We start from the raw sequence: 5703 nt of genomic DNA, 5'->3' as shown, positions 1-5703 counted from the left end.
AGATCAGCTTGGCCAACATAGTGAAACCCCATCTCTATTAAAAATACAAAAACTGGCTGGGAGTGGTGGCACCCACGGGTAGTCCCAGCTACTGTGGAGAGTGAGGCACGAGGATTGCTTGAATCCAGCAGTGAGCCAAGATCATGCCAATGCACTCCAGCCTGAGCAACAAAGTGAGACAAGGTCTCAAAAAAGAAAAAAAAAAAAGAAAAAAAAAAGGGCAGCTTATCTCCTGATCACTAGTTTCCTCTGAAAGTATCCTCAACATTAAAATCCTATTTTCTTATACTCTAAGGACACAAATTAGGAAAATCAATTTGCTTTAGATCTCCTATTTTTAAAGATCCTAGCATTACCACTGTCACTAAAAACACCTAATTACCACTCCTGTAAACAGCAATACTGTTTTCCCATTCACTGTGGCTCAAAACCTCAACAGTCTCTAAAACTTGCCCCTGTAGCCACCATCCAATCATTTGCCAAGTGTCACTTATTCTCTTACAATATATAACAAAGATTTTGGAGCTGCCAAAGACTCTGTCAACCTTCTTAGTGTATAATGAGAAAACTGAGGCTTAAAGAGTTGAATGTTTGACTATGAAACTAAGTGGCAAGTTAGGATTCATACATCTGACTCCTATTTCTACTGCCATCTCCCTTACTTAAGTAGTCGCTTGTATACGAGAAAAGCCTCATAAATAATCTCTCTACTCACCCTACTAATCCATTCTGCAACCAGATTAATATCCTAAAACACAGAATGGCCAAATCAGACTCGTGCTTGAAAATTTTCAAAGGCTCCCAATTACTTAAGACAACATCTTATCTTTCCAGGCTTATTTTCCACTATTTGTCTACATATACTTGCTAGCCAAAAAAATGACAAATTACTATTGTCATATTTTTTCTAATCTGAGCCTAATATTGCTGCCTTCAAATTACACACATCTTTGTTTCTTTGCATTACCAAAATCTTACTTACTGTCCTCTAAGTTCAACATCAAATGCCTCTTAATTTATTACTTCAACATGTATTGAGTACATAACATGCCAAGTAATCTGCTAGTATTAGGGATCCAAAAACAAATAAGACATAATCCCTACCCTCAACTCACAGTAAGTAAGAGTGCATTTGTGTATGTATGTGGGAAGAGGGTAAAGAGTAGGCAGTATGACAATAGTGACAAATAAAAACAATTATAATACAAGGTGATACATTCAATAAAACCAGCAGGGGCTTAGTAGTTTCTTTTTTATGTTGTCGGGTTTTTTTCTTGGGAAAGAGTCTCACTCTGTTGCCTAGGCTGGAGTGCAGTGGTGCGATCTCGGCTCACCGCAACCTCTGCCTCTTGGGTTCAAGCGATTCTCCTGCCTCAGCCTCCTGAGTAGCTGGAATGACAGGTGTCCACCACCATGCCCAGCTAATTTCTGTATTTTTAGTAGAGATGAGGTTTCACCATGTTGGCCAGGCTGGTCTTGAACTCCTGACCTCAGGTGTTCCACCCGCCTCAGCCTCCCAAAGCATTGGGACTACAGGCGTGAGCCACTGTGTCCAGCCAAGGAAGTAGTTTCTTAAACAATGAAGAAAGGTTACCAGGTGGAAGGGAAAGGTGGGCTGTAAGAAAGGGATATTCAGGCAACAGGGACAGTAAGGGGAAGGCAAAACAAAGCACAGCAATGAGAAACAGCATGAGACATGTAGAGGAAACTCTAGTTCTGTAGTTCAGCCTTGCTAAAGTGTAAATCGCAAAGAAGGAACTGGATGGAGACGAAGTTGAAGGGATAGGTAAGGGCCAGAGCGTGGAGAGCCTTGAATAACATATTAAGACATTTTCTTACAGGTGGATTAGGAGCCACTGAAACATGGAATAACGTAATCAGAATTACATGTTGTTTAGCTAACTCTGGCTTTAGGGGGTGAGAGGAAACAGGACACAGAAGCAGTTAGGAGGCTGTTACAAGAGACCAGAAAGGAGTTGTATGGTGAATATTTGCTGGGGTTTTTTTTTTTCTGCTCAGCAATCAAAAGGCCCCTTCCTATATTTTCCACGGAAAGCTGGATCTTATCTCCCCATATGGAGCCTGGAGCCTGGGGAGATAGGGCTCAATCACCTCCTCCCCTTCCTAGCAAAGAAGAAGTATGCCTGCACACTACCTAGGCTACTTTAAGTGGATACTCCTGCTGGGGAAGTCTTGACTTTGCAGGAGTAATGCAAAGACCCAGGACCAACCAGTTAGACAATATTTGGCAATGGCAGACACTAGAGTCCAACTGTAGCATCCTATATAGACTGGTCAGCGGTGTGACCTTGACCTTCTCTTTGGTCTTCCCTCCTTTGATTTCATATCATTCTTTAAACCAGGTTCTCTAACATTCCCATTACTTTTTTGAGCCATTCCATAGCCTTCCAATAAATTTTCTTTCTGCTTAAGTTAGCCAAAAGATGATTCCTGTTGTTTGCAACCAAGAATCCTAACACAATGATTAGGGCCTAAATTATAGCAACATGGTTCAGAAGATAGTGATGGAATTTTTTATTGGCCTTTTGCTAAGATCAAGTTTTAAAAATCATAATGGGAGGGAAACGACAGAGCCAGAAACACTTAGGGGATAAAAAATCAGTAGAACCTGGAGTTCAGAGGGAAAGAGGAATAGTTTAGCCATATCAAAAATGAGCTGCCTATATAGTATGTTAAGTAGTGACATTCAGTAGGAGGTTGATGTATGAGTCTAAAAGTCCGGCTTGGAGATAGATTTTGATAGTTATTTGCAACTAAGTGGTAGCTGTAAAAGTGGAGATTACCCAGGGAATGTGAAGAGCAGACCAAGGATAAGAAAAACTGCAAGGCTGGGAGGCCAAGGCTGGAGAATTGCTTGAGCCCAGGAGTTTGAGATCAGCCTGGGTAACAAAGGGACACTGTTTCTACAAAAAAAACCAAAAAATTTAATTAGGGCGGGTGCAGTGGCTCATGCCTGTAATCCCAGCGCTGGGAGGTGGAGGCAGGCGGATTGCTTAAGTCCAAGAGTTCAAGACCAGCCTGGGCAACATGGTGAAACCCTGTCTCTACAAAAAATACAAAAATTAGCCAGGCCTGCGACACAGGCCTATAGACCCAGCTGTTTTGAGGGGTGAGGCAGGAGGATTGCCTGAGCCCAGGAAGCTGAGGTTGCAGTGAGTCAAGACTGTGCCACTGTACTTTAGCCTGGGCAACAGAGTCTGACCCTGTCTCGAAATAAAATTAAAAAAAAAAAATGAACCAGGCATGGTGGCACATGCTGTGGTCTCAGCTACTTGGGAGGCTAAGGCAGGAGGACTGCTTAAGGCTGCAGTGAGCCAAGTTCATGACACTGCATTCTAGCCTGGGTGACAGAGACTCTATCGGAAAGGAGAGAAGAGAGAGGGGAGGAGAAGGGAGGAGAGGAGCAGGGAGGGGAGGAGGGGGAGAAAGGAAAGAAAGGAAGAAAGAAAGAGAACAACTGCACAAATATTGTTGGGAGAGACAAGAGAATGTTAATGTCTGTGAAGAACTGGAGAACCCATATCCATTCCGAAGAATGTAGCTGCAATTCACCTCTAATTAAGTCCTGCCAAATGGAAACACATATCCAAGGTTGAAAGAAAACTTCAGATTTTCCAAAAGCTAGAAATGTAGAGTTTTATGTAAAATCTTTTAGGTTTTGACTGTAAATAACTATTTTTTTAAGAAAACTAAACACTATGCAGGATAAAGAAAACACTTAGCTAGGCCGGGCGCGGTGGCTCACGCCTGTAATCCCAGCCCTTTGGGAGGCTGAGGTGGGCGGATCATGAGGTCAGGAGATTGAGACCATCCTGGCTAACACAGTGAAACGCCATCTCTACTAAAAATAGAAAAAATTAGCCAGGCGTGGTGGCAGGCGCCTGTAGTCCCAGTTACTCAGGAGGCTGAGGCAGGAGAATGGCGTGAACCCGGGAGGTGGAGCTTGCAGTGAGTCGAGATTGCGCCACTGCACTCCAGCCTGGGTGACAGTGTGAGACTCTGTCTCAAAAAAATAAATAAATAAATAAAAAGAAAAAGAAAGAAAACACTTAGCTGGAGACCCAACTGAGATTTTTAGTGGGGTGAGAAAAGCTGAGGAGGAACCCAGGAGAACATCAGAAATTAAGAATCAGAATAACGCCTTCTTAAGCAGGTAGGGAAAAAACAGCTAGAGAAACAAGACAGTGCAGTGTCACAGAGGCACAGAGTAGAGATTTGCAGGGGAAGAGTGATCAATTACATCAAACAAAGCAAAAATGTCCAACAATATAAGACCTTTAAAATGTCCACTGGATGTAATAATTGAAAGCCTTTCTGATACCTACTTTCCACTGTCAAACCAGAAGTAATCTGTCCATGTGAGTTTTCATAGCATTATGTGTAGTCCTCTTTTAGGATAAGTATCTTTTACTTTATATTTTACTTACATTTGTACATGGAATAATGAGCTTTGAAGTCCAAGGGACCTGGGTTCAAATTTCTGTCCCATCAAGAAAATTAACTTTTCTGAGTCTAGCTCATTCCTCTACATAAAGTGGATAACAGTATTAAGTTACAGGGACATTTATGAGGATTAATGAAACAACAGGCACAGTATTTGACACATAACTGCTAAGTCCTAGTAGGTACTCGACAAATGTTGTTGGATAAATTGGAAAAGAAATTGTTTTTGCCAATATCTGTACCTAGCATATAGTAATCAGCCTGAGAGAGGATCACTACCTAGATTAATGGCCTCCAAAATAGTTTAGCTTCAGATGGCTAATACCTATGAGCTTGAGTGCACACTCTAGCTCTCTCTCCCTTTATATTAAATCTAATTTAAGGTGAACAGGAATAGCTACATTCTAGATGCTAGAGTCTGAAGATCATGTTCAACTAAATGGCTTTGGTCAGCCTAAGCCTGTTCTAGATGTTCTATGTCACTAGTATCCAATTTTGAGTGGTGAGACTTCACACTCTAAAGGATCCAAGGAAGGGTCATAAAAATTGCAAAAACACTACTCTCACCCTCAAATGTATTTTTTTCCCATGGCTTACAGGACACCACACTTTTCAAGTTTTCCTTCAATCTATGTAACCACTGTTTTTTTTTTAAACCATTTATTTGCTACTTTTTTCCTATACCACCCCTTTAACTGAAGTTCACTTTGGTCCTAGGCCTTCTTTTCATTCTATACTTCCTTTTCAAGGATGTCTAATTCCAATACATCACCTCAATTATTATTATTTTCTTCAATAAATTATATGCTTATGTCTCTCACATCTCTGGGCAAGATGTCACCTTTGAACTTTAGATCTGTATATCCCTCTGCTTACTCCATAGTTTTTCTTGGTAGACTCTCCAGTTCCCCCATCCTCATTCCACCACCACATGTGCACATACACAAACTGGTAATCATTCTCCAGCATCTCCTATCCAGTCATGGTTGCACAGACCAGAAACCTACCTTACTACCCGTACCCAGTATTTTAAATTCCCACCTTTACCTCCTAAATATCCCTCAAATCCATCTACTTCTGCCTTTATTACCCTTTGGCTCAAAAGATGGCTCAATTTACCATCTTCATTTCCCTGGACTATTGCAATTACCTTCTAACTGGTTCTCTTCCATTCTGCCACTTTAATTCTTATTTATCCTTCAGAGCTCATTTCAACAAAAAGTTGGGCCAGGCGCAGTG

The sequence above is a fragment of the Colobus angolensis genome, unplaced genomic scaffold (assembly GCF_000951035.1).
Source record: "Colobus angolensis palliatus isolate OR3802 unplaced genomic scaffold, Cang.pa_1.0 Scaffold88, whole genome shotgun sequence".
Lineage (NCBI taxonomy): Eukaryota > Metazoa > Chordata > Mammalia > Primates > Cercopithecidae > Colobus > Colobus angolensis.
Note: the sequence above shows the minus strand (reverse complement) of the source record.